At 49.8% G+C, this 21,193-nt stretch overlaps 1 non-coding gene across 1 annotated transcript; it reads right to left on the bottom strand.

The window, feature by feature from the left end:
- Positions 1-1,694: 1,694 nt before the first annotated feature.
- On the bottom strand, positions 1,695-1,801 carry LOC115898439. The gene has a single exon (XR_004058173.1). It is a non-coding gene; the product is annotated as a U6 spliceosomal RNA (small nuclear RNA).
- Positions 1,802-21,193: the final 19,392 nt, after the last annotated feature.

The raw sequence follows: 21,193 nt of genomic DNA, 5'->3' as shown, positions 1-21,193 counted from the left end.
GTTAAATCCAGCTCTGCCACCCATGAACTATGTGGCTCGAGCAAGTTACTTAACCTCTCTGTGCCTCACTGTTGTCATCTGTAAAATGGGATTAATAATAACAACAGCCATTCTCTAGCTTTAAATCTTTCCCTGACTCCCCACCATTCACCTGACAAAACCCTGATCTTTGATGAGGAGTGACAGGACTTCCCTCCTCACCCCCTGAAGCATCCAGAGCCCCTCCTGTCTCCTTCTGTGCTAGACACTTTCTCACACTTTGCCTCATTTAGTTATGGCCACGGATTTGCAGGGAGGTATTATCTTCTCTATTTTACAGGTGAGGAACTCAAGCTTAGGTGGCTGAGGAACTTGCCTCACACGTCACTGGCCGGTGGGAGAGCTGGAGTCTACCCAGGACCCCAATGTCTTTCCTCTTCAGCACGTGCCCTGACGTCCCCATGTGCTCCAACCCAAGCCAGGATTGCTGCGATTTCCAGAACATTCTGTGCTGTTTCGTTCCTCAGTTTGTCTATCTACTGCTCTCCTTCCCAGTGCATTCAGAAAGGGATGAGCACATACATTTGGCAAAAGCGAGGTGGGTGTGGGCGCGAGGGAACCGATGGCAGGCAGGAGGGTGGGAGCGCTGGAGTCATGGAAGCAGTGCTCTGGAGAGGGTTTTTGAGCAGGGTGGGAATGTGCCCCTGAGTCCTCCCTTTCCTGAAGGTGGAGTTCTGGCTTTCTACGTGGGATCCTGAGACCGAAGCTTGTGGTTTCAGCATTTCAGACTGAGGTTGAAAAGTGCACAGAGTGCGTCTGCCTCTGATGGAGTTAAAAGCAGCTTCGTCTGGAGTGCAGCAGTCGTCATGGCAATGCCTAATTCCCAGGGCTTGACTGGAATTGAGAGTCATTGCCCAATCATTGACGACTGGTCCGCACGCTTTTCCTTTCTTCCCCTGCAAGAGATTTCCTTGGAAGACAGGCATAGCCAAGAGAAGGCACTTCAGGCCGACGTGATTCCTATCGCTCAATGTGAATCACTTTCTTTTCTTGACTGGGGCCAAGGGAAGATATTTTGTTGCCAAAGGCAGCTTATGACAGGGACCTAATGATTTGCGGTATTCCCTGGACGTCCTCGGAGCTCCATTTCAAACCCCAGTGCACCAAGAGTCCTGTTTCAACTGCCAACTTCCTGACCCCACCTTGCGCTTGGCTTCTCCAGGGCTTGCCCCTTCCTCTCCCTGAGAGTGGAGCCCTGAGGAAGCAGTGCCTAAGATTTCACAAGTCTCACCCTAGTAGTTTTCCCAACCGTTATTATGATTTCACTGAACCTTACTCGTCCTGCAAGGCTCAGCTCAAGCCTCCTTGGTGAAGCACTCTCAATGGGGAACGCATGCCTTCCGGCTTCCTCCATGATGCCCCACAGCTCTTGGCCTGTGCCATATTCATTCATTCATTCATTCATTCACTCACTCACTCACTCAACATCGATTGACCGCCCACTAAGTGCCAGGCAACTGTACTGGGTTCTGGAGCCTGAACAAAACAGACAAATGTCTCTGTCCTCATGGGGCTTAAAACCTTGTGTGGAGCAGACAGTAGACATGGTATATAGGTAAGGTAGGTAGTGCGTTAGAAGGTGAAACATGCCAAGGAGAAAAATAAGCAAAGGCTAGGTAGGGAGTGTCAGGAAAGGGGGTTTCCATTATTTATGCATCTATTTTTTGAACACCACGAATCCGTGTGTCATCCGTGCACAGCGGCTGTGCTCATCTTCTCCGTATTGTTCCAATTGTAGTGTATGTGCGGCCACAGGGAGCACTGGGATTTCTATTTTAAAGAGGGGTCCAGGAAGGATTCACAGAGAGGAGACCTGTGAGTGGAGAACTGCAGGGAAGAAGGTGAGTCATCTGAGTGTCTAGAAAAAAGGACGTTCCAGGCAGAGAGGCCAGTCAGCGCAAAGTCCCCGAGGTAGGAGGGAGCCTGGCGTGTTGGAGTGACAGCTTCTGGAGTGGAGGGAAGGAGGGGCTGAGTTGGGGGAGACAAGCTCGGAGAGGAGAGGAGGGCAGATCCTTAAGACCATGTGGGGCATTGCGGGGACACTGGCTTTTATGTGAGCAAGAAGTCTTCAGAGGGTTTCTGACAGAAGATCACTCCGTTGCTTTGAGAATAGATCACAGCAGGGGCGGGGGTGGAAGTAGAAACCTGTTGCCACCTGACAAATGATCCAGTTTGGACCACGCTGGCACAGGTGGGGTGGTGACAAGTGGCCTCTGGCTGTGCTTTGATGGTAGGACCACCTGTTTGGTGATGGATTGGAAGTGGGCATGAAGAAGGAATGAAATGGGTATGAGGAAAGAACGTACCAGGGCAACTCCGCCATAGCCTGAGTCCCCGAAAGGCTGGCAAGGTCATGAGAGAGGGGAAGTGGAGGGTAGGACCAGCTGGAGGTGTGGTGGGAGTCCCGAGTTCCAGTCCGGGATGTTTATGAGACACCCAAGGGGAGGGGTCAAGGAGGTGTTTGGAGATACGGGTCTGGAGTTCATGGAGGGATCTAGTCCGTGGACCTCTTGGGAGTCATCACTGACGAGGTGATCTATGAAGCCACAAGATGGGATGAGTGCACCAAGCGAATGACAAGAGGTCCCAGGATGGACCCTGGAGCCACCATCACTGGTCGGTCAGGAGGAACAAGCAGGTGAGCCAGTGATGGAGAAGGAAAACCACAGCGTGGCGTCAGGAAGCGAGGACAGAAAGGGCTTCAGGGAAGAGGGAGAGACCACCCATTGGCACTGCTGGGAGGTGCTGGGAGGTGTGTAGGATGAGGGTCAAGGACCAGCCAGCAGATTTAGTGATAAGATGGTCAGAGCCTTCCAATGGAGCATTGATAAGAAAGTCCTATTGGAGGAGGGCTAGAGAAAAATCAGGAGGCTGGGCATGGTGGCTCATGCCGGTAATCCCAGAGAGGCCACAGCAGGCAGCTCACTTGAGTCCATTAGTTCGAGACTAGCCTGGCAGACTGGCCAACGTGGTGAAACCCTGTCTCTCCTAAAAATACAAAAAAATTAGCTGGGCATGGTGGTGGGCACCTATAATCCCACCTACTCTGGAGGCTGAGGCAGGAGAATCACTTGAACCCAGTTGGTGGAGGTTGCAGTGAGCAGAGATTGCACCACTGCACTACTACCTGGGTGACAGAGCGAGACTCCACTAAAAAAAAAATCAGGAAAAAACCCCCAAGAGACTGTAAGGCTAGAGAGCACTTTGTAAGAGTGTTGTTGTAAAGGGAACAGAGAAAGGGGGCAGTACCTGGAGGGGGATGGGGGCCAGGACGGAATTTTGGGGGGTGAGACAGGAAAGCATGTAGGGCATCACGGCTGCTGAGAAGGATCTAGGAGGGGTCCTCCTGCCTGGGGCTGCCCACCAGAACCACCTGGGAAGTCTGAAGTCTCCCAAAGCCTGGGTGGAACTCCAGGCTAAGGAAGTCAGCATCTTTGTAGACAGGGCCTCCATCCGTATTGTTAAAAGCTCCCCTGACACAACCTGCCATGGTTGTGACATGTAGCCAAGATGAAGAACCAGTGCCTTAGAGAAAAAAAGGATGGGTGGAGCAGGCAAGCACAGGAATAATTTCTTGACTAAGGGAGAGGGGGTGGCGTCCAGTGAAAAGAAAAGGGGGTCTTTCAAGGGAGCTTGGATGGTTTGCCTCTGTCAGTGGGAGAGAAGCAGAGCCTGTACATGTTGCTGCTTGACAGGGGACATGTGCCATGGGGCCTGGAGAACGGTCCCTTCTGGTTGTCCCTTTTGTCAGAGACATAGGACCAAAGGTTACCAGCTGGCAGTGAGGGAAGGGAGGAGTTGGAGGTTGTTAGGGAAACAGCAGCATCAGAGAGCCAGGATGACATCATTCTACAAATCAATCTGCATCTTAAAACTAGTAAGGCACATTCCTTGTCAGTCATGACCCGTGGTTGTAAAGCGTTTATGGTTAAGGAAGCAGCTTAAAAATGCCTGCAAGGACAGACTCCTGTCACAACAAAATGCCCAGATGCACAGATATAACATAACAATACATGCTTTTTTTTTTTTTTTTTTTTTTCCTGAGATGGAGTCTCGCTCTGTCGCCCAGGCTAGAGTGCAGTTGTATGATCTCAGCTCACTGCAAGCTCCGCCTCCTGGGTTCAAGCGATTCTCATGCCTCAGCCTCCTGAGTACCTGGGATTGCAGGTGCCTGCCATCACACCTGACTAATTTTTGTATTTTTAGTAGAGACGAGATTTCGCCATGTTGGCCAGGCTGGTCTCGAACTCTTGGCCTCAAGTGATCTGCCTGCCTCGCCCTCCCAAAGTGCTGGGCATAAGCCACCATGCCCAGACCAACAATATATGTTTTTGAGATAGTTATAGTCATGCTTTGATGGACTTATGCACTAAAATGCCAAGGATAACTTTATCTAAATCAACAAAGTAATAAACTTTTTCACGCTGTCCGCCCACCCGCACGTGGACATAACTTAGCTTTTTCATAGATAAGACCCCTGGGTAAGAAGAGTTTTAAACCAAGATGGCACATTCCTCCTTGTGCTTTCTGAGGACCCCTTACTCTGTATCTGAGCAGCTTTCAACAAATTCTCTCTTCTCACTGCACTCTGAATTCTCACCTTGAATTCTTTCCTGCCCAAGACCCAGGATCCCTCTCTTGCGATCTGGATCAGGATTCCTTTTTCAGGCAGCAAGGTGGCCATCTGGGGGAGCAGGTCCTGGGGAGTCTACTGTGTCCTCGGCAACGTAGGGGCCACTTAGGCTTGGGATTAGTCATCTAAAGTGGGATGACTCTGCCTGGCTCCCCTGCTGGGCGGCTTCTTTGGGGTCCACAGAGCAGTGAGGTCTTGGCGCTGCCATTTACTGCTGTGGGATCTCTAGCATGCCGTTTAATCTCCCTGAGTCTCCATTTCTTCATCTGTGAAGTAGCGACAACACCTACCACCGAAAATGCATTAAAGATCAGAGGTGGATTTTTTTTTGTTATTATTTTTTCAGAGACAGGGTCTCACTATGTTCTCCAGGCTGGTCTCAAACTCCTGGGCTCAAGAGATCTGCCTGCTTTGGCCTCTCAAAGTGCTGGGATTACAGCTATAAGGACCAATGAGTTAGGGCCGGAGTGTTCGTGTTTGATGGAAAGGAGCCGTGTTCTCCCCTCTCTGAGCGTTTGGGACCAGTATTTTCTATTTGTGTCCTCCAAAAAAAGTGCCACTTATGTGCTGGCCACATGGAGATTATAGTCGATAAATGCCTCTCGGCTGAATAATGAACTACATAATGAGCATCTGTCTTTGCGTGAGTGAGGAGACTATCAAAACCCAGACCAGGTCAAAAGCAAGTTGAACACATCAGCCTGCTTCACCAGCAGTGTTTTTCCTCTAGAATCCTCGGCCATTTTGAACTGTCTGATTCTGATCTTAACTGCACAGTTATGAATAAAATGCATGATTTGTATCTCTCCTACTTAGAAGAAAAATATGTGAGATCACCTACAGTGCAAGGCACAGATATAATAGAGTCATTCAAACAAGGGTGAGAAACACGATTAGACGACTGAGCTGGAGGCGGCGGGAGAGACGCCCTGTGCATGCACCTCAGACTTGCTGAGGTGGAGGGTGTGCATTGATCCGACTGAAGACAGCACGCTACGTTTGCAGTATCTTTCTCTAGATCAACCCTGATTATTTTTTCTGTGTTTTAGAATATGGCAGGTTTCAGGTACCGTCTAGGGCACAGCTTTGTCCGGGTGGGAGGCGGTGATACTGTTTGGATATTTGTCCCCTCCCAATCTCCTGTTGGAATGTGATCCCTAGGGCTGGAGGTGGAGTCTGGTGGGAGGTGTCTGGATGGTGGGGGCGGATCCCTCCTGGGTGGCTCAGTGCCCTTTGCGAGGGAGTGAGTGTGTGCTCACTCTTAGCTCCCATGAGAACTGACTGTGAAAAGGAGCCCGCACCACCTCCCAGCTCCCTCGCTCCCTTTCCAGCCCCACCTCCCCCCTCCCTCGCTCTCACTGTCGCCCTGTGAGCTCTGCACACACTAGCCTCCTTTCGCCTTTCTCCATGAGAGGAAGCAGCCTGAGGCCTCACCAGAAGCGGATGCTGGCTCCATGCTTTGGGTACAGCCTGCGGAACTGTGAGCCACATAAACCTCTTTTCTCTCTAAGTCACTCAGCCTCAGGTGTTCCTTTATAGCAACACAAACACACTAAGACACTCCTTCCAGGTGGCCCTGGGAACAGCCCCTGAGAGTCTGGGTGTTCTCACTCTGCCGCTGAAGCCCACTCATGGTGAAGTAAAGAGGGGTGTGGGCCTTTCCTACCTCTGGGCTAGTAATGAGCAGCTTCCTGGAAAAGGGGCACCCAAGCACCCCATTACCAACAGACGGGAGGGACACAGAAGCCTGCCTTCAGGACCCCCCCAGCAAACTCAGTGGTGGGTGTGCCTGAAGTTGGGGGCTGTCCCTTCCTAAGGAGTCCCAAAGACTCCTTTGCTGCATAAGAAGGCAAAGGAACTATCCAGGGAGAAGCTGCCTTGGGGCCCCCTGACTGGAGTTGTGACATCTGCTGTAGCTTCTGTGACCATAAGGATCACATGGGACCCAGATACCTGGGGCTGAGCCTCCTCGCTGGTCCTCCCTCACCTCCCTCTGCTCCGGCCGGACTTTCCTCCTGCCCTGTGGCTCTCTGAAATGCTCGTCCCAGCAGGCATGACAAAGCCAAGCTGATATCCTCATGAAGGAACTTGGTTCCTTCCTTCTGAGGGCTCCTGTGATTTGTGGGATATGACAGTGATCATAAGGATGCTGCCTCATGGGCCTCCTCCTTCAAGGCTTAAAATAAAGGACTAAAGCAGGGCGCGGTGGCTCACGCCTGTAATCCCAGCACTTTGGGAGGCTGAGGTGGGTGGATCACAAGGTCAGGAGTTTGAGACCGGCCTGACCAACATGGTGAGAAACCCCATTTCTACTGAAAATATAAAAATTAGCCGGGTGTGGTGATGCACACCTGTAATCCCAGCTACTCGGGAGGCTGAGGCAGGAGAATCGCTTGAACTCAGGAGGCAGAGGTTGCAGTGAGCCAAGATTGTGCCACTGCACTCTATCCTGGGTGACAGAGCAAGACTCCGTCTCAAAAAAAATTAAAAAATAAAAAAATAAAGGACTGTGTGCCCTGGGTGCTGACTGTGTGGTTGAGGAAGCCAAGGCAGGCACACAGTCGTGCTGGGGCTGGTGGGTGACTGGAGCCCAGAACCCACCTGGCTTTGGGGAGAGGCTTCATGCAGGGTGTCTGTCTAGCAGAAGCCGCTTATGTTGTGAGTAGTGGCTCAGCGCGGCTCTCTGTGGCCCTCTGACTTTGAATGAGTCATTCTTCATCTCTGGACTCAGTATCTTCCTCAATGAAAAGTGAGGGGTGGGGGTGGGGGTGGGGATGACAGCAGAGAGTCCCCAAGGCTCCTCTGGGATCCTGTAGCAAGGAGAGTGATGCTGCACCCTCAGTTTCTAAGTCACAGGTCAGAAGGAGCCCTCCAGAGCCCTCCCAGAGGCCGGGCACATAGACACCTGGCGCCGGGAGAGCACAGCTGGGCCCAGGCAGGCTCATCACATCCCACAGCTCCCTCTAAAGCCATTCTGCCAGCTTACACGGTGTGTCATGAGAGCCTGGTGATGCACTGGCCATGATTGGAGATGAGCTACTGTCTGCCTTAATTGAGCTTACGGGGACTAAATGTGGCTGCTGAAATGCTGAATGCAAATTACCTCTGATTCACATTTGGAATGGGTCCTCATGTCCCCTTTCTGTGCATAACTGTCATGTGGCAAGATCTGGAATTTTTTTTCTGGAGTTTGACGCTTTAGGGGGTTTAACTCTGGGATTCTGCCCAAATCCCACCATTCATACCTTTTGCTTTAGTCTGTGTGAGACCATGACTGGTCAAATAAGGTAGTCAGTCCTAAAAGACCAAATGTCCCCTGGGACCGGGAGTGAGTGTTGCACAGGTGTGGTCTGACCAGTGTCAGAGCATGGACAGAGGCTGCTCTCAGATAGCTGGGTTTCTGTAGGACCTGCCCCGCTGAGGCCTGGGAGCTTCTCCGGCAGGCCCTCAAAACATGTTGAGGCCTGTTGTGTGTGCTGAGGTCTGAGGTCTGAGACTAGTTGGCTCCAAAAATAAACAATCGAGTCAGTCTTGAAAAGTTATAACAGAAACAAACCTCTCGGCAAAGAATAGGAGGAGTCGTTGCCTAAAAGCCTCTTATAGAGCCAGGTGAGAGAGGAAAATAAATGGGGCGAGGCAGTGTATAATTAAGCGTAACCTGAAGGGTGTGGCACAGCCCATGACAGTGGTGGGCACACAGCAAGGCAAAGGAGCGGGGAGGGCAGAGGAGCGGGGAGGGCAGAGGAGCGGGGAGGACGGAGGAGCAGGGACGACGGAGGAGCAGAGAGGGCGGAGGAGCAGGGAGGACGAAGGAGCAGGAGGATGGAGGAGTGGGGAGGACAGAAGAGCAGGAGGGAGAATGAGTGGGGAGGATGGAGGAGCAGGGAGGGCAGAGGAGTGGGGAGGAGAGAGGAGCGGGGAGGAGAGAGGAGTTGGGATGATGGAGGAGCAGGGAGGGCAGAGGAGCCAGGAGGGTAGAGGAACGGGGAGGACGGAGGAGCAGAGAGGGCAGGGGATCGGGGAGGGCTTGAGCCCTTGTGGGGGCTTCCAGGTGGGGCCTGGAAGGAGACAGATGCCGGGGTGATGCGGGAGAGAAGAGAGGGTGTTCCAGGCAGGAGGGGGCCCGGACAAAGGCACAGAGGGCAGCTAAGAAAGGCCTGGGTAACGAAGCACTGCAAACCAGGTGGCTTAAAACAACAGAACTTTTTCTCATAGTTCTGGAGGCCGAAGTCTGCAGTCAATGTGTGGGCTGGGCCGCGCTCCCTCCGAAGGCTCCATGGGAGGGTTCTTTCCACCTCCTCCAGCTCCTGGTGCTGCGGGCAGCCCCTGGCGTCCCTTGGCTTACAGAGCATCACTTCAATCTCCACCTCTGTCATCGCACAAGCTTCTCCCCGTGAATTTCTGTCTGTGTCTGTTTTTCCTTCTTCTAAGGACTATTGGATTCGAGTTCACCCTCATTAAGTGTGACCTCCTCTTACATGATCACATCTCCAAGACCTTATTCTAAATAAGGTCGCATTCACAGGTCCTGGGGGTAGGGCTTCAACATGCTTTTTTAGGGAACACAATTTAACCTATACATCAATAGAGGCTAGAGAGGCCAGCCTGCCTGACCTTCGGGGGAAGTACTGCTGAGGAGCATCGGGGAATGAGGTTGGAGGAGGAAGTGAGGCACGCAGAATTCTGGGTGGTTGTCTCCAAGATGCCACCACAGCCATGGCGGTGGCCACCAGGGTCTCCTCCCTGAGAACCTGCCGCAGCATTGGTGGGGTAGAGGTGGGGGGTGATGCAGCGTGGGGGTCACAGCCAGCCCAGGGGAGAATCACAATGCAGGCACCCGGGGGTCTGGCATCCTTGACTGACAGCCCAGAACCTCCCTTGGGTCCTTCACACTCTCCCCAGCTGTCCCCAGGTGAGGACAGGGCAGGGTGGCAGTCCAGAGTCGGCCCACTCCTCCCTTTCCCTGCATCCTCTAACTGAAGAGTGTGCTTGGTGACCCCACTGGTCTGGCCGAGACTTGCTCAGAACTGAGCTGCAGGCCAGAGTCCCTTCCTACCCAATCCTTCCTTCCCACGCCTTTCCCAGGTGTCAGGCTCCCCGAGGTCTGAATGTACTCCTGCTCTTCCTCCCTTTACCCTTCACAGGCATTACTTCCATTAAATCTCTTGCACATCTAATCCCATCTCGGCATGGCCTCGTGACTGTACAAAGAGAGTGGAAAACAGGGAGGCAAGCTGTTTGTTTATATTAAGAGAGAGCTGAACTGAGCAATCTCTGTGATGCTAGGATTTCAGTCTGAAGCAGATCCAGTTTTTCATTGATAAGGGTCAGTTACAGGAAAATCCACAACCAGAGAGACGTGGACAGAGACTGGAATAAAGGGAGTTCACTTTGACCTGCTGCAGGAATTTCAACAGGATCATTTACGTGCCTCTTCTATACTGGTGATTTTGCTAAGCTTCTTTGCAAATATTCCACCACAAGTTTATTGAAATGGACATTTTTGCTATTTTTCATTTTACAAACTGGTGCTACATTTTTTTTCAAAAGAAGTTCTAGGCCAGGCGCAGTGGCTCACACCTGTAATCCCAGCACTTTGGGAAGCCGAGGCGGGCAGATCACGAGGTCAGGAGGTCGAGACCATCCCGGCTAACATGGTGAAACCCTGTCTCTACTAAAAATACAAAAAATTAGCCAGGCGTGGTGGTGGGCACCTGTAGTCCCAGCTACTCGGGAGGCTGAGGCAGGAGAATGGTGTGAATCCGGGAGGCAGAGCTTGCAGTGAGCTGAGATCGCGCCACTGCACTCCAGCCTGGGTGACAGAGGGAGACTCCATCTCAAACGAAAAAAAAAAAAAAAAAAAAAAAGAAGTTTTAAAATATTTAGAGCATTGGGAAAATCATTTGAGTACACATGGATCTTCCCAAAGGAAGATTATAATGCTGGTGTTTGTATTCTGTGACATTCTCCCCCTCACTCTCAATAAAAGTAAAATGGTAGAAGTGAACACAAGATAGGATACTTTGCAATTTCATGTAGTCCTAGGATCAACCATTCTGCTAATCTGTCTTGTTTGTTTGTTTTTAAGACGGAGTCTTGCTCTGTCACCCAGGCTGGAGTACAGCAATGCCGTCTCGGCTCACTGAATCTTCTGCCCCTCGGGTTCAAGCGATTCTCCTACCTCACCCTCCTGAGTAGCTGGAATCACAGGCACTCGCCACCACACCTGGCTAATTATTGTATTTTTAGTAGAAATGGGCTTTCCCCATGTTGACCAGGCTGGTCTCAAACTCCTGACCTCAAGTGATCTGCCCGTCTCATCCTCCCAAAGTGCTGGGATTACAGTCGTGAGCCACCGCACCTGGCCCATTTTGTGAACCTGGATTTTAAAGTGGAAAGAGATACCAGGGTCAAAAAAATGAGGAAGAGGTAAAAGTACACCAAAAGGAAAGTAGATTTTTTTTTTCCTTACTCCTCAGCCCATACCCTCAGCCCAGAGTTATCTGCTTACAGTGCTGTGGGAATTTAACCATAAATAAATTGAATCTGAATTATGCCTGTCAAAGTAAGTGACCAACATCAGCTGATGGTTCTGAGTCTTGGCTTCTGCAGTCACTATTTTTTTTCTTGCTCAAGTAACTTGAAAAATTACTAATGGACATTGCTAATCCCAGTCATCAGTAAGCTTTAGTCAGGCTCTCTTCAACTGCAAAGGGAAAAGTTCTTTTCCGATAGGGGAAGATTAAGGCACTCAGGTTCCACCAGTTATTCATCTAAATCCCCAGAGTAACAAGAAGATCCAATGCCTCTGCTTTACTGGAGCCTGGAAATGACCCTGGCATCCCACAAGCACCAGTTGGAGTCAGAAGGCCGCCCACCCAAAGACTCGGGGTTTCATGAACCACCAAGTTTGCCATCCCCACAGACACCCAGCATGGAGGCTTTGTGATCAAACCAAAGTCGTTCTCCGTTGTTCGACACTGCTCCCATCCTGATGCTGCCCGGGGGGTCGCCCGTCAGGAGTGCAGGGCTACCTGACCACAGTGAAGTCTGTGGGGGCTGTGGGGCAGAGGAGAGGCTATAGCAGCTCAATAACAAGTACTCATGTTAGTTACAACTCTGCTGACACAATGTGTCTTTCCTTATTTGCTTCTCTCCTCCCTGCCACACTTCTTTACCTCCTCCACTTGTTCTAGAAAGAATAACCTACAAATGGACAAAAATGACAACGTGATTCAGTTAACCAAAAGTGAGAAGTTTATTCGTTAGGACTCTTGCCCTGCAGGAGACAGGAATCTCATGCTATCTTAAGAAAATACGGGAATGTTCTCGACTCACAGGGAGAAGCAGAGGAGGGACTGGTCTTAAGAACAACAGGAACCCAGGCTTTGCTGTTCCTCCCATCTCTGAGTACTGTACCCTGGCTCCCAGTCTGGCCATCCCTGGAGCCGGGGTAGTGCCAGGCTGAAGTCTTACCGCCTCGAGATAAGAATGGAAAGGGCTCTGTCAGTGCTAGAGTCCCAAGGAAGGCTCTGATTGGCCACCAAGGACCAAGTCTCCCGACCCGGGGTGATTATGATAGGCTGAGCCAGGGACCAGGGAGGCAGAATACTGGCGTCCCCTACGAGACCTAAATATTGTGCTGGGAGAAGTAATTTCCCCCAAAAGGAAGATAAATCAATTAGTGTATGCCAGATGTGTGCATACGTTAAGCCAGGAGCACGCACTTGCTGTGGGTGGGCCACAGCTTGGATGATCTGTGTTCCAGTCAGCTCTAGGACTCATAAGATACAAACAGACCAAGAGTTCAGGAGAAAGACGACTATTCTTGGTTTACGACCGAACAGGAATTTCTCTCTAGAGATCTTAGTGTATGTCTTTTTTTTGTTTGTTTCAAACTATCAAATCCCCAAGATGGCTTAGCAACCATGGAGCCCTGGCCGCTGTCACAAAACAGAGTCCTCTCCAAGAGTTCCAGGTGGAAACAGCACTCTCCATAGTGGTCTTGTGCCCCTCTTCTCGGAGCCCTGACCCAAACAGCCCCTGTGTCCCCTCTCCCTGCAGAGTCCCCTGTGCAAAGCCCAGCTCTGCTAAGGATCGCTCTCCTCAAATCCCACGTGATCCCTCTTCTGACTGAATAAAAGTCCCTTCTTTCTGCCTGGCCCTGAAGTAGATCGCATCTGCAGGCCTTGAGCTCATTCTGTCACTCAGTTATCGAAAAGTCACTAGAGAAAGACTCGTATACAATCAGCAATTCCTATAACAACCAACACCCCCACCGTTACACCTCACATGGCATAGTCTCTCCTCAGCAAAGATCTGAAGATGTTTGCAAACATGTCAATAATAGTCCAAATAACAACAAATATCACCTGCATAAAATGGAAAGGGGAAGTAGGCTGGCATCCCCTCTCCACATTCCCCTCCTTGGGGGAAGGAGCTCGGCCCACGCAGTGTGGTAGGAGGCAGCCCTGCTCTGCTGCCCAGAGCCTCTGTGGGGCAGGGCGTTCTCCACGGCCTCCCTGACAGCCACACTCCTGTCAGGTGACAGCAGGGTGGCTCAACACGGCACCTGCAATTCTCTAGCAGGAAAGACAGACGCGAAGTGTGTGGCTGCTTTTTTTCTGGTTCCCAAAATACTTTCCAGAAGGATCAGAGGAACGGCCAGGGCAGTGGATCTCAAATGATATGCACACATGTGTGCGCACACACATGCTTACGCATGCACACACATGCTCACACACACACACACATGCATATACATGTACACCTGCGCACACATGAACACACATGCATACATGTACACACACGCTTGCACATACACATGTACACACAAGCACACACACATGCACACACATACCCTACCCCAAATCCCCCAACCACAGCCTGGGGAAGGAGCCCAGGCACCACCCGGGCCCTCTGAAGCAGGGCCTGAGGGCCACTCTGAGAAACTCTACTCCTAACTCCAAGGTGCCAGGCCCCCGGCTGCCCTGGACCCGTGGGAACAGCCTTCTAGGAAACACACTCTCCTCTGTGGTGAGGGTGGCCTCTGGGGGCCAGGTGTATTAGCTTCAGAAGGCAACAGGGCATGTGCCCAGGAAATTGTGGACTTTTTGCAATTTTCCAGAAGATTCTGGAAAGCAAACCACATTGACGGTGCTAAAGCTGTGTGTCTGGTATTTGCACTGACGTCAAGGAAGAGACAGGAACGAATGTGAATGGAGCCTCTGCCAGCCCTGCTGCCTGCAAACACCTAGGCAGCCTTCTCTACTTTGTGCTCAGTGGCTACGCGGCTTGTCTGCAGTCACACCAGCAGCAAGCAGCCAGGCGGGTCTGATTCCGGAGCCCAGGCTCCTTCCTGTGCGCCTCTTTAAAGTCTCAAGGCCAGTGTACACAGAAGCAGAGCCCTGGGTGGTGTCATTAGGGAAGCAACCAAGCAGCCTCGGCCCCTACTTCTTCTGCAGAGGCTAAAATTCCACCATTAGTCATTACTTTCCTGGGAGGAAAAGTATATTAGAGTTCTCCAGAAAAACAGAAGCAATAGTGTGTGTATATACATGTGTGTATTTACATGTATACACATATACTTATATATGAGTATATCGCAGCCATTCCTTAAACTTACACCCCTCCCCCCACCACACACACACACACACACACACACACACACACACACACACACACACAGAGACAGAGGAGAGATTGATAAGATTGATTCACTTTAAGGAATTAGCTTGTGATTATGGGGACTGCTAAACCTGAAATCAGTAGGATAGGCCAGCAGGCTGGAAATTCAGGTGTCAGGAAATGAGGTTGTGGCTTTGAGTCAGAAGGCTGTCTTGGAGGCAGAATTCCTTTTTCCCTGGGGCATCCGAGTCTTTTCTCCCATGGCCTCCAACTGATTGGATGTGACCCACCCTGCTATAGAGGATGGAGGGTGATCTGTTTTCAGTTCACTGATTTAGATGTTCATCTCATCTTAAAAAGACCTTCACGGAAACATGTAACCGGCGTTTGACCAAACAGCTGAGCGCCGCAGCCTGGCCACGTTGACATTTAACGTTAGCCATGACAGAGCCCATAAAATCGGCTGGAGGCTCCATGCTGAGCCACAACACCCTGGCTCCGACCTGCTGCTGATGGCTTCTAGCCTGGTGATCTCCAACAGGACCCCTGTGTAAGTCACTCAGCCTTTTCAAACCTTGTATTTGTGTGTGGTGGGGTAGGGAGGGGGCATATAATTCTTACCGTAAGAATGAAGTGAGCTGACATCCATGAACACACCGTGAAATGGGAAATCCTGCCCATCTGTGTTTCTCACTCTGTGGTGGGAGTGGGTTCAGCTGGTATTTTCCTGTCTGCATGTCCACTGGATCCTCATTCCCAGGCTCCTGTAGCGGAAGGGCCCTATTGATCTGCCATCAGTAGGATGGGCATTTGACGGCTCAATCAGTGCAGATGGATTTCTGGTGACTCATCGCATAGCATATGCGCTCAATAAATATTTATTGCCGGAGTGCAGGAAGAAGAGGCAGCCGCTCCTTGTACTTACCACACAAACTGGTTTACAACTCAGTTCTCCGAGTCCAGAGAGAAAGGGAGAGAGCGTCCTCAACAGACTCCTGGACGGTGTGAGGGCAAGGACCTTGACAATCACCCCGCCTGGCAGTCTCACTTCACAGACAAAGACAGTGGAGGCTCAGAGAGGCACGTGCCTGCCAAGTCTGGCACGGGATGGTCGCCCGTCCAGGACCAGGGCCCAGGCTTCCTGCCCAGCATCAATAAATAGGACAGATATTACTGTGAAAGTCAATCTCCTCCTCCACTGCCTCACATCTTTTCCAGAATAAATGCCGTATAGAAAAAAAAAGATTGAAATGTAACATGATTTTTATGTTAAAAAAAGAGAAACCATACAAATGCAGAAGTAAATATGGGAGAGATTTTAAAAATAATTTTGAAGCAGGAAGGGCTTCTCTAAATACAACAGAAAACCCCAAGTAGCCTTAACAAATACATTAATAAAATAAAACATATAAAAAGAAAAAAATCCTGCAAGGAAAAAAGGCATAATAAACAAACTCAGAAGACAAATAACTGGGGAGAAATATTTGCCATCCACTGATGAGGAGCTAATTTCTTTATATATAAAAAGTGCCTATAAGTAGATAAGAAAATGACCCACCACCCAATAGGAGAATGGGCAAAAATCACAAATAGACAAGGGATGGAAAGGGAACTCAAAAAAGACACGCGAAAGTGTAAAAAGATGTGCATTCTTACTTATCACAAGAAAAATGCACAGTAAAAGTGCGAAATACTGTTTTCACCTAAGAGATGGGCAAATATCAAAAAGTTAGAAATAGATTTGTGTCGATGAAGGTGTGGAGAGACAAGCATGTTCATACACTGTGGGTGAGACTGCAAACGGATGAACGTCCCAAGGAGAACAAATCACTTGTCTATGAAACTGAATCATGTCTTCACGCCTTGTTATAGCAAGTCGCTGTCTAAGCATTTGTCCTTCGGCACACTCCAAAATGTGTGACATGACATATGCACAGCATTCCAGCATTAGAAACAGCCTACATTTTCTTCAGTAGAGGACTGCACACATAAATGCAATAAATACATAAACAATGATAATAAATTATGTCATGCTGTACCATGGGATACTAGGCAGCCATTCTCAGGAATGAAGCAGCTCTCTATAAATGGATATACACAGTCTTCAAGACTTACTGCTGAGTTGGAGGAAAAAGATAGAGAACATCACCAACAGCAGGCAATGTCTGCATGGATCTCACCCTTCCATGCCCCTCCAGAGTCCATCTCACCTTTTCTCTCCCTTCAAACCTCCCATCCACTGGTGGTACTGCCTCTTATTCACGGGGAAAACAGAAATTCTCAGGAAAGAGCCTCACAAGCTGTGTCTCCCAGGCTGCATTCGACGGGGTCCCTTCCGGTCACCTGGGTGAGCTGTCCCACTTCCCACCTATTGGCGGCTGGCCACGCCACTGGTTCAGCTCATCTCTCGTCTGAGGTTTTCCCCTTTCTTTCCTGCACCATCAACATGACTCCCTCCCCTGAATGTTACAGGGTTGTTAGCACATGAACATGCTGTAATATCCCCCATCTTGTTTTTTTTTTTTTTTTGAGACAGGGTCTCACTCTGTCACCCAGGCTGGAGTGCAGTAGCTAGATCTTGGCTCACTGCAGCCTTGACCTCCTGAGCTCAAACGATGCGAACCTCAGCCTCCTGAGTAGCTGGGAGCACATGCATGTGCCACTACACCTGGCTAATTTTTGAATTTTTTTGTAGAGATGGGGTTTTGCCATATTGCCCAGGCTGGTCTTGAACTCCTGACCTGAGGTGATCCACCAGCCTTGGCCTCCCAAAGTGCTGGGATTGCAAGTGTGCACCATCGTGCCTGGCCATATCCTCATCTTAAAAAAAAAAAAAAAAAAGCCCTCTCTTGACTCACATTTTTCCCTGCTCACCACCTCATTTCTCTGCTCCCCCATACAGCAAAGTTCCTAGAAATAGTTCTCACTATTCACCACGTCCTTTCCTCTGGACGTCCCGAGCCAGTCCCAGCAGGCTACTGCTCTCACGCTCCTCTGCTCCTGCAAGCTAACCAGCAGCCTCCAGGCCTCCTCTTCTAACTCACTGCTTCTTCTCTCCCTTGCTCTCTGCCGGCCACTTTCTCCCGATTCGCTGATGACTCCCTGACTGCTCTTTCCTGGTCCCTTCATTGGCTCTTTCTTATCTCCCCAGCCTCCAGCTATTGGAGGCTGTGAGGTACAGTCCCGACCTCTTTGCTATCTACACTCTCATCCTAGACCTTCTCTTCCCATGTCACATCTTTAAATTCCATCCCTAGGTGGGCGACTTCCAAACGAGCATCTCCTGTCACCCTGACCCCTGTCTCTCTGGACTCTTCACTTGGGTATTCGATGTATGTCTGAAGTTTACTGTATCCAAAAGCAAACTATTTCCCCAGCCCCTCCCTGCCCCTCCTGTCCCAGTAAGAGGGATCATTCCAGGTGCTCCCATGCTGCCCTTTCCTCCTCTCAGACCCCACATCCAACCTATCAGCAAATTCTGGGCTGTCTTCAAAACATATTCAGAAACAGGAACGTCTTCTCGCCACCGCTCCTCTCCTACCCTGGCCTGAGCACTGTCACCTCCTGCCTGATGACACAATGGCCTTCTCACTGTGCTCCCTGTTCTTTCCCTGTCATTTGCACAGCCTTTTCTCTCCATAGCAGCCAGGCTGCTAAGATCCTTTAAAAACCTGAACCAGATCATGTCATTCTTCTAGTTGATGTTCTCCAACATGATCTCATCTCACTCAGATAAAAGCCAAGGCCCTTACCGTCCAATATGTTAAGTCCTACCACTCTTTCTCTCATCAACTTCAAACACCCCGATCTCACCCTTCTATTATGGAATCCTCTCCCCAGCGACCCACATGGCTCACCCCACCATGTGCTTCAGAGTTCTGCTCAAATATTCCGGGACTCTAGGGTCACAGTGAAGGCTGCCCGGCAGATGCTGAGCCCACTGAGGGAGGGTCAGGCTAGTGGGGTGACAGCCACAGAGGCAGGAAATGCTTCCCATGATGCTGCTCAATGCAAAATAACAGCAGGAGAACCCCCTGGCTTCTGTTGTCGTCCTACCCCTCCACCCCACTCTCCCACTCTCTTCTATTGGCCAAAGCTCGCCGGACACCAGTTGGTGAAAGATCCTGGGACTAGAGGCCCTGGCAGTCCATAGCCAGGCAGGTCAGGGAATGGATCTAAGAGCAGAGGCAATGGGCCACACAAAAATAGACCTCCCATGCAAATGAGCACAGCCCCATATTGGCCCATAAGTCAGTCTTTGGGGAAATGGTTACCACGACACAATTCTAGAGATGTGTCGGGAACATCTTGGTGAACAATTTGCACCAGCTTCTTAAACCTGCAAAGATAAACAATAGGGTTGAAACCAACGGTCCTATGGAGGCGGACTCTCCTTGAAGCTCCATGAGAAACAGCTGTTCTCCTTGCATCCTAACTACAAGAATCACAGACAAATTTGCCGGCCTCAGTGTTGACCACAGTGAGCACCGGGGGCCTTTGGCAAATGCTGTGCTTTGGCAATGAACCCCACCCACTCCTTCACTGCACACAGATTATCTTTTGGATACCCAAAGAAATGTCTGCATCCATCCCTGTAAGATATTGGCAACTCCTTCAGGTCATGGGTGCATAAGCTCTACGGTGTCAGGAAAATGTTCTCTCATGCAGGTCAAAGAACAACGAACTTTCTTTTGTAATTATGCTTTATTTTTTGACCTAGAGGGTAAAAAGCTAAAATGACTGGAGCTAGAAAAAAACAAGGCAAGACCTTTCGTACAATGGTGCTATCAGGAGCACGTGTTGCAATGATCTCAAAGAACCTTATGCAAGCCCGTGGTACGGAGTTCTACTTGGAAACTTTCTCACTGTCCCAAGACCTCAGGCAATTCTTAGGAGTTAGATTTAGGAACATTTTACAAATTACCTTTTGTCCCACATGGCACAGGGAGTGTTGTCATAAACCACTATGTCCTTGAGAACCACCTGCATGCCTAGAGTTTTTGAACTAACCATCGTTGAGGGCTTTGGCGTGCACCAAATGGGCATTTACTGATTATGGCATAAAGTGCTAGTGAACAGGGACAGAGATAAATTCTGGAAATGTCATGCGTGAGTCTAACTCAGGGTTTGTCAGGGGCTTCTGGGAGGAACACAGCTTCCGCAGAGTCAGGATGATGCTGTGCCTCTCTAGCAGGGCTTGGAGGTCAGTGGGTCTCCGCCTCTGTGCACCTGGTCCTCTGGAACATGAGCTGCCTCTCTGCTCTACAAATGCTACCAAGTCCGAAGGCATAGCATGCAAATCTATTTTTTCTGGAGTCTTGTTGAAAAGCCATGACTGGCATTCTAGAGAACAGGTCTGGGTATCAGCTGCATATCACTGGAATGGATGGTATCAGTGGTGCAGGCAAACCAGAGCTTCAGACAGACCTTCACATGTAAGTGAACAGTCAGATTTGCATTGCAATGTAGGACCTTTCAGGCCAATATCGTTACCAAAGTAATTTTATTTGCTTGGGAAATTATTACAATTAATTTACATTACTTAATCATGTGCCCATAGATGGGTGAGAGGTCAGAAACCAGTCAAGAGCCATATTCAGGTAATAGTAGTATTCAGATTTCCCAAGGTTAATCAGGATGTTTATCGCATGTTGAGAGCTAATAACTAAGTCAAGAACCAACACACACAGACCTTGAGTCAAATTCTGCAACCCAGGGAGACCAAACCTTCCACCCCAGTGGGAGGTAATGCTGGATCACTAGGATAAAAGTCACATGGGACACTCTGCAAAACAATTATAAAGGCAGCTGTTGGCAGAACCAAGGAGTTTATTCCCAACTAATGCTGTTTACATGACTACCACCCTTAGTCAGGAAGGGGGCATCATTGCTGGGGATTCCCTACTCTATTATTTGTCAAACAGACACTTCCTCATGGCACAGCGCTTGTGGATACACATGCCCTGCTTGGGGGAATCTGTCATTCTGTAGAACTGCTGAGTGTGTGCTTAGATACAGAGCTGGCCAAGACACGAAGCTATTCTCTAGAGATAGCACAGCAAATCTGTCGTTTGGGAGAACATTGCTGCAGGGTTCACCTTTACCTTCATCCAAAGTACTTCTTGGATTTCACGATGAGGACTGCCTTATGGTTGACTGGCATCATGGATGAAGAGCTACCTGGAGCACAGTCCAAGGAGGTGGCTGGCACAGGTGCCCGGGAAAATAAAAATGGACCCAGAAAGGGGCAGTCAGGAGATGTGTTGTCCCAAAGCAGTGTTCCCACTGGTCCTGGGCCCCTGCCTCCACTTCTCTGTGTGGATCGATACTGATGACTCCATTTGTACCAGGGAGCAAAAGCCATCACAAGGTTACACAATCATTGCCCAAGCTTAAAGGAAATAAAAACTGGAATGTGACTCTTTGCTCTGTTTTTCACGATTAGATAACACCCCCTTAGCTTGGTATTCAATAAGTTATCAAAGTATTTACAGAGTCCTGAGCCCAGACCCTGCTGTTTAGTTTTTCCAAGAGTTGTAAAATTGAGCCGCTGTCTTCCTGCATATACAGACCATTGATCTCTCCATTTGTGTCACAGGCAAATAGACCAAGGCAGCTAAGATGTTCTCAGTTCGTTGGTCCTTCTTAGTCAGTCCAAGGTTACCCCAAAGGCATTTCCTGAAGAGTCTTCAGCAAAGTTCTTAAAAGAGGAGGGGGCCACATTTTTTATGTTTTCCTAGAGGGCACAGCCAATTCATACTCATGGGCAGAAGTGAAATGAATGTCAGTGCAGATTCCAGTAACTAGGTTTCTGTTCCCTTCATCTGTAAAGTGGATGTGATCATTCTCTTCGGGGATTTTAGTGGAAATTAGGTGAGATAGTTGATATGAAGT

This window comes from Rhinopithecus roxellana, chromosome 6, assembly GCF_007565055.1.
Source record: "Rhinopithecus roxellana isolate Shanxi Qingling chromosome 6, ASM756505v1, whole genome shotgun sequence".
In the NCBI taxonomy this organism is placed as follows: Eukaryota; Metazoa; Chordata; class Mammalia; order Primates; family Cercopithecidae; genus Rhinopithecus; species Rhinopithecus roxellana.
This window is presented reverse-complemented; position numbering and strand designations above follow the sequence as displayed.